General features: G+C 34.6%; 1 pseudogene; it reads left to right on the top strand.

The window, feature by feature from the left end:
• Nucleotides 1-477: 477 nt before the first annotated feature.
• Nucleotides 478-7,736, top strand: LOC110644004 (AAA-ATPase ASD, mitochondrial-like; annotated as a pseudogene).
• The last annotated feature ends 596 nt before the right edge of the window (nucleotides 7,737-8,332 follow it).

The following is an 8,332-nucleotide window of genomic DNA, read 5'->3' as shown; positions in this document are numbered from 1 at the left end:
TAATTTCGTCTCTAGTTTTTAAATAAGTTCAAGTCTTTGCTTATTAAATTTTTCTTAAAAACAAGTTATTTTCATTTTTTTTATTATTTTATTTTGATTGAAAAATTTCTAAAAAAAATTAAAATATTTTTATAAATATAACTTAAATTTTAAATTAATAAAATTTTTCTCTAATTTTTTCATCTAAGTCGCTCTTAAACCGCCCCTAAACCACTCCCAAACCATCCTTTAAACCGTCTTGAACTATCCTTTTTCAATCTATCCTTCAAATTGTTTTAAACCGGAACTGGCGGTTCACAAACCGTCTTTTGAACCGTCCTATGGTAGTTTTGTTCAGGTATATAATTTTATTGAACCTCAACCTGCGGTTCCTGAACCGTAGCCACATATAAATGCGCATACAAGTGTCTCTCAAAACCCAACAACCTAAGCAAACACATTTCATCAACTCTATAGAAAATGAGTAGTATAGTAGAGATGTGGACTCACCTAGGCTCAGCAATTGCAGCCTAATGTTTGTTTAGGCTATGTATGAATGATACTTCCCTTACCAACTTCGAGGCTACGTTGAAAGTCATAGCCAAAAGCTGATGGCGCTTATATCCCCTTATTTCCAAATCATCTTCGATGAATACACCGGCGAAAATCTCAAGCATAGCGAGGTCTACGCTGCCATTCAAAGCTACCTCAGTGCCAACTCCTCCATGCATGCCAAGAGGCTTAAGGCGGATGTTGTTAAAGATAGACATTTGTGCTTCTCACCATGGACGATCATGAGGAGATCACTGATGACTTCAATGGGCTAAAGATCTAGTGGACTTCGATAAAAAATAACCCCAATAAACAGTCATTTACTTTCTATCCTGAATTGGATGAGAGGAGATATTTCAAGCTCGTTGTCCGTAGAAGTTATAGAGAAATCATTGTCAAGTCTTATATAGATCATGTTATTAAAGAAGGAAAGGCCGTTGCTGCCAAGAATTGGCAGAGAAAACTCTATACCAAAAACCCCAACAAGTATTGGCATGCATGGAGAGCAACCAAATGGAGCCATGTGGCTTTTAAGCACCCTGCAAGTTTCGATACTTTAGCAATGGCAACGAAGGAGGAAGAAATCAAGAATGATCTTATCAAGTTCCACACGGGGAAAAACTACGATGCTAAGATTGGGAAGCCTTGGAAGTGTGGCTATCTCCTTTATGGTCCTCCAGGAACTAGGAAATCAACTATGATAGCTTCCATGGCTAATTTCTTGAATTATGATGTTACGATCTTGAGTTGACTACAGTCAAGGACAACAGCAAGTTTCAGAAGCTATTGATCGAGACGAAGAGTAAGTCTATTACTGTGATTGAAGATATTGATTGCTCTCTGGATCTTACAGGTCAGAGAAAGCCAAAGAAGGAAAAAGATGAAGATGAATAGAAAGATCCAATTTCGAAGAAGAAAAAGGAAGAAGAAGAAGAAAGCAAGAAAAGCAGTGAGGTATCTTTATCAGGGTTACTAAATTTCATTTATGGAATTTGTTCAGCTTGTGGAGGAGAAAGAATTATAGTGTCACTACAAATTATGTGGAAAAGATTGATCCTACTTTAATCAGAAAGGGAATGATGGATAAGCATATAGAAATGTCTTGCAGTTGCTTTGAAGGATTCAAGGTTCTAGCTCAAAATTATTTGAACATTGAATCCCATAAACTATTTGCAAAAGTTCAAAACTTGTTGGAGGAAACGAAGATGACACCAGTTAATGTTGCAGAGAATTTGATGCCAAAGTTAGAAGATGAAGACAAAGAGACTTGTTTAAAGAAGTTGATTACTGCTCTCGAGGAAGCAAGAAAGAAATCTGAAGAAGAAGCGAAGGTAAAAGCAGAGGAAGAGAAAGAAAAAGCTCCCAAAGAAGATAACAAGGAAAAGGAGAATGGCATAATGAAAGAGAATGGCTTCATTTCAGACGAGAAGAAAGACAGTTCTCTTTGCAATCAGCTGGGAACCAGAAGTAGCTAGATTGCTGTAAGTTAAAAAAAAAAAATTGTTGGATTGATGTATGAAATTAATTTGAAACATTCTATAGTTGTAAATAAATAGTTGGTAAGAGTAGTGTGTTCGGTTCATATTGTGTGGAATTTCTACTGTAAATTTGTTTATTAGAATGTATTATTGGTGTATATATATTCCAAAGCCTATGTAAATTGTGTACAAAATAATGATGATAATAAAATTCTTGTGTTGTGCAAAAGAATTATCACTCAAAATCCTAGTGGGATTTGGAGAGACCTTTTCCTAATTTGAGTGGGAGAAATATTCCTTAATAGGATAGAGGAATATTTCCTAAATAAAGTAGAACTATTATTTTAGTGTTATTCGAAAATTGAGTGGGACTCCTAATCAGATAAGAATTGAGGGAATTAACACTATAAATAGGAGAATGATGGAAAATGTTATTTGGCTTTTGCCCATTGAAGAGAATGGCTTTCAGCTCATAGAGTGAGGCTATCGCCTATTGTAAAGAGAGACTTTTCCAATTGCTGTAGATTTTGCTCTACCCATTGATGAGGGGCTTTTGCCTATTGTAGTAGAGAGAGGCTTTGGCCTAAGGTGGAGAAAGGACATAAAATTCAAAAGGAAGGGATTCTTGTTGATTGGTGAGAGGGCTCTTGCCCATATAGTTGAAGGCACCCTTTGTGGTATAGTATTGTAATAGTAAATATAGCGGGTTATGTCTAAAGGAGACTAAGAGGGACTAACTAATATATTTACTATGAGCAATTTGATGTAGTATTGATTCTCTTGGGTGTAATTGGATTGATGGGTAGTATAGCTATGAGCTCGTAATGATGATTTATTTATTATTGATGGTGGAAGATGGCATGCCTGTGGATGTATGTTGAGAGGGTGAACCATGTAAATATTAGTGTTTTGTGTGTTTGCTTTGTTTTTTTGCAGTTTACACGCTTCCACAGTGCATAACAGAATTATAGTGTCATTACAATTTATGTGGAAAAGCTTGATTCTGCTTTAATCAGAAGAGGAAGGATGGATAAACATGTAGAAATGTCTTGCTATTGCTTTGAAGAATTCAAGGTTCTAGCTCAGCATTATTTGGACATCAAATCCCATGAACTGTTTGCAAAAGTTCAAAACTTGTTGGAGGAAACGAAGATGACACCAGCTGATGTTGTAGAGAATTTGATGCCAAAGTGAGAAGAAGAAGACAAAGAGACTTGTTTAAATAAGTTGATTGCTGCTCTTGAGGAAGCAAGAAAGAAATTTGAGGAAGAAGCGAAGGTAAAAGCAAAGGAAGAGAAAGAGAAAGAAAAAGCTCTCAAAGAAGATAAGAAGGAAAAGGAGAATGGCATAATGAAAGAGAATGGCTTCATTTCAGATGAGAAGAAAGACAGTTCTCTTTGCAATCAGCTGGGAACCAGAAGTAGCTAGATTGCTGTAAGTTAAAAAAAAATTGTTGGATTGATGTATGAAATTAATTTGAAACATTCTATAGTTGTAAATAAATAGTTGGCAAGAATAGTGTGTTTGGTTCATATTGTGTGGAATTTCTACTGTAAATTTGTTTATTAGAATGTATTGTTGGTGTATATTTATTCCGAAGCCTGTGTAAATTGTGTACAAAATAATGATGATAATAAAATTCTTGTGTTGTGCAAAAGAATTATGACTCAAAATCCTAGTGGGATTTGGAGAGACCTTTTTCTAATTTGAGTGGGAGAAATATTTCTTAATAGGATAGAGGAATATTTCCTATATAAAGTAGAACTATTATTTTAGTGTTATTCCTAAATTGAGTGGAACTCCTAATCAGATAAGGATTGAGGGAATTAACACTATAAATAGGAGAATGGTGGAAAAGTTTATTTGACTTTTGCCCATTGAAGAGAATTGCTTTCAGCTCATGGAGTGAGGCTATCGCCCATTGTAGAGAGGGGCTTTGCCAATTGCTGCGGATTTGGCTCTGCCCATTGATGAGGTGCTTTTGCCTATTGCAGTAGAGAGAGGCTTCAGCCTAAGGTGGAGAAATGATATAGAATTCAAGAAGAAGGGATTCTTGTCCATTGGTGAGAGGGCTCTTGCCCATATAGTTGAAGGCACCCTTTGTAGTGTAGTGTTGTAATAGTAAATATAATGGGTTATGTCTAGAGGAGACTAAGACAGACTAACTAATATATTTACTATGAGCAATTTGATGTAGTATTGATTCTCTTCGGTGTAGTTGGGTTGATGAGTAGTATAGCTATGAGCTTTTAACGATGATTTATTTATTATTGATAGTGGAAGATGGCATACCTATGGATGTAGTCCTATGTTGAGAGGGTGAACCAAGTAAATATTGGTGTTTTGTGTATTTGCTTTGTTTTTTTGCAGTTTACACGCTTCCGCTGTGCATAATAGAATTCTAGTGTCATTACAAGTTATGTGGAAAATCTTGATCCTACTTTAATCAGAAGAGGAAAGATGGATAAGCATATAGAAATGTCTTGCTGTTGCTTTGAAGAATTCAAGGTTCTAGCTCAGAATTATTTGGACATCGAATCCCATGAACTGTTTGCAAAAGTTCAAAACTTGTTGGAGGAAATGAAGATGACACCAGCTGATATTGCAGAGAATTTGATGCCAAAGTCAGAAGAAGAAGACGAAGAGACTTGTTTAAAGAAGTTGATTGCTGCTCTTGAGGAAACAAAAAAGAAATCTAAAAAAGAAGCTAAGGTAAAAGAAAAGGAAGAGAAAGAGAAAGAAAAAGCTCCCAAAGAAGATAAGAAGGAAAAGGAGAATGGCATAATGAAAGAGAATGGCTTCATTTCAGACGAGAAGAAAGACAGTTCTCTTTGCAATCAGCTGGGAGCCAGAAGTAGCTAGATTGCTGTAAGTTGAAAAAGAAAATTGTTGCATTGATGTATGAAATTAATTTGAAACATTCTATAGTTGTAAATAAATAATTGGTAAGAGTAGTGTGTTTGGTTCATATTGTGTGGAATTTCTACTGTAAATTTGTTTATTAGAATGTATTATTAGTGTATATATATTCCAAAGCCTATGTAAATTGTGTACAAAATAATGATGATAATAAAATTCTTGTGTTGTGCAAAAGAATTATCACTCAAAATCCTAGTGGGATTTGGAGAGACCTTTTCCTAATTTGAGTGGGAGAAATATTCCTTAATAGGATAGAGGAATATTTCCTATATAAAGTAGAACTATTATTTTAGTGTTATTCAAAAATTGAGTGGGACTCCTAATTAGATAAGAATTGAGGAAATTAACACTATAAATAGGAGAATGATGGAAAAGGTTATTTGGCTTTTGCCCATTGAAGAGAATGGCTTTCAGCTCATAGAGTGAGGCTATCGCCTATTGTAGAGAGGGACTTTTCCAATTGCTGTAGATTTGGCTCTGCCCATTGATGAGGGGCTTTTGCCTATTGTAGTAGAGAGAGGCTTTGGCCTAAGGTGGAGAAAGGACATAAAATTCAAAAGGAAGGGATTTTTGTTTATTGGTGAGAGGGCTCTTGCCCATATAGTTGAAGGCACCCTTTGTGGTATAGTGTTGTAATAGTAAATATAGTGGGTTATGTCTAGAGGAGACTAAGAGGGACTAACTAATATATTTACTATGACCAATTTGATGTAGTATTGATTCTCTTGGGTGTAATTGGATTGATGGGTAGTATAGCTATAAGCTCGTAATGATGATTTATTTATTATTGATGGTGGAAGATGGCATGCCTTTGGATGTATGTTAAGAGGGAGAACCATGTAAATATTAGTGTTTTGTGTGTTTACTTTATTTTTTTGCAGTTTACACGCTTCCACAGTGCATAACAGAATTATAGTGTCATTACAATTTATGTGGAAAAGCTTGATTCTGCTTTAATCAGAAGAGGAAGGATGGATAAGCATATAGAAATGTCTTACTATTGCTTTGAAGAATTCAAGGTTCTAGCTCAGCATTATTTGGACATCGAATCCCATGAACTGTTTGCAAAAGTTCAAAACTTGCTGGAGGAAACGAAGATGACACCAGCTGATGTTGTAGAGAATTTGATGCCAAAGTGAGAAGAAGAAGACAAAGAGACTTGTTTAAATAAGTTGATTGCTGCTCTTGAGGAAGCAAGAAAGAAATCTGAGGAAGAAGCGAAGGTAAAAGCAAAGGAAGAGAAAGAGAAAGAAAAAGCTCTCAAAGAATATAAGAAGTAAAAGGAGAATGGCATAATGAAAGAGAATGGCTTCATTTCAGATGAGAAGAAAGACAGTTCTCTCTGCAATCAGCTGGGAACCAGAAGTAGTTAGATTGCTGTAAGTTAAAAAAAAATTTGTTGGATTGATGTATGAAATTAATTTGAAACATTCTATAGTTGTAAATAAATAGTTGGTAAAAATAGTGTGTTTGGTTCATATTGTGTGGAATTTCTACTGTAAATTTGTTTATTAGAATGTATTGTTGGTGTATATTTATTCCAAAGCCTGTGTAAATTGTGTACAAAATAATGATGATAATAAAATTCTTGTGTTGTGCAAAAGAATTATGACTCAAAATCCTAGTGGGATTTGGAGAGACCTTTTCCTAATTTGAGTGGGAGAAATATTTCCTAATAGGATGGAGGAATATTTCCTAAATAAAGTAGAACTATTATTTTAGTGTTATTCCTAAATTGAGTGGAACTCCTAATCAGATAAGGATTGAGGGAATTAACACTATAAATAGGAGAATGATGGAAACGTTTATTTGGCTTTTGCCCATTGAAGAGAATTGCTTTCAGCTCATGGAGTGAGGCTATCGCCCATTGTAGAGAGGGGCTTTGCCAATTGCTACAGATTTGGCTCTACCCATTGATGAGGAGCTTTTGCCTATTGTAGTAGAGAGAGGCTTCAGCCTAAGGTGGAGAAAGGACATAGAATTCAAAAGGAAGGGATTCTTGTCCATTGGTGAGAGGGCTTTTGCCCATATAGTTGAAGGCACCCTTTGTAGTGTAGTGTTGTAATAGTAAATATAATGGGTTATGTCTAGAGGAGACTAGGAGAGACCAACTAATATATTTACTATGAGCAATTTGATGTAGTATTAATTCTCTTCGGTGTAATTGGGTTGATGGGTAGTATAGCTATGAGCTTTTAATGATGTTTTATTTATTATTGATAGTGGAAGATGGCATACCTATGGATGTAGTCCTTTGTTGAGAGGGTGAACCAAGTAAATATTAGTGTTTTGTGTATTTGCTTTGTTTTTTTGCAGTTTACACGCTTCCGCTATGCATAATAGAATTCTAGTGTCATTACAAGTTATGTGGAAAATCTTGATCCTACTTTAATCAGAAGAGGAAAGATGGATAAGCATATAGAAATGTCTTGCTGTTGCTTTGAAGAATTCAAGGTTCTAGCTCAGAATTATTTGGACATCGAATCCCATGAACTGTTTGCAACAGTTCAAAACTTGTTGGAGGAAATGAAGATGACACCAGCTGATATTGCAGAGAATTTGATGCCAAAGTCAGAAGAAGAAGACGAAGAGACTTGTTTAAAGAAGTTGATTGCTGCTCTTGAGGAAACAAAAAAGAAATCTAAGAAAGAAGCTAAGGTAAAAGAAAAGGAAGGGAAAGAGAAAGAAAAAGCTCCCAAAGAAGATAAGAAGGAAAAGGAGAATGGCATAATGAAAGAGAATGGATTCATTTCAGACGAGAAGAAAGACAGTTCTCTATGCAATCAGTTGGGAGCCAGAAGTAGCTAGATTGCTGTAAGTTGAAAAAAAAAAATTGTTGCATTGATGTATGAAATTAATTTGAAACATTCTATAGTTGTAAATAAATAGTTGGTAAGTGTAGTGTGTTTGGTTCATATTGTGTGGAATTTCTACTGTAAATTTGCTAATTAGAATGTATTGTTGGTGTATATATATTCCAAAGCCTGTGTAAATTGTGTATAAAATAATGATGATAATAAAATTCTTGTGTTGTACAAAAGATTCATATGGTTTTCCTCTTTTCTGTGTTGTTTTCCATTTATGTAAATACCTTAAGTAATTACTTTAAATTAGAGGTCTAAATTTTAATTGATTGTTAAATTTACTAAATTCACAAATAAATTATTATCATGTAATTAAGATTTTAATGGCTAAATTACTTATTTTTTTTATTTTAACTTTTTTTTAATAAGCTTATGAAATATTGTTGAAATTATGAGATTATTAGAAAGAAAAGGAGGGGAGGTTCCAAAACTAACCCAAGCTCAAAGAAAAAGTTCACAGCACTAAATCCAACCAAAGAGCAAAACACCCTCCTTACCAAACCAACATCAAAAGGATTAATTATACTAATATACTAAAAG

This window comes from Hevea brasiliensis, unplaced genomic scaffold (genome assembly GCF_030052815.1).
Source record: "Hevea brasiliensis isolate MT/VB/25A 57/8 unplaced genomic scaffold, ASM3005281v1 Scaf28, whole genome shotgun sequence".
NCBI classification, from domain to species: Eukaryota; Viridiplantae; Streptophyta; class Magnoliopsida; order Malpighiales; family Euphorbiaceae; genus Hevea; species Hevea brasiliensis.
This window is presented reverse-complemented; position numbering and strand designations above follow the sequence as displayed.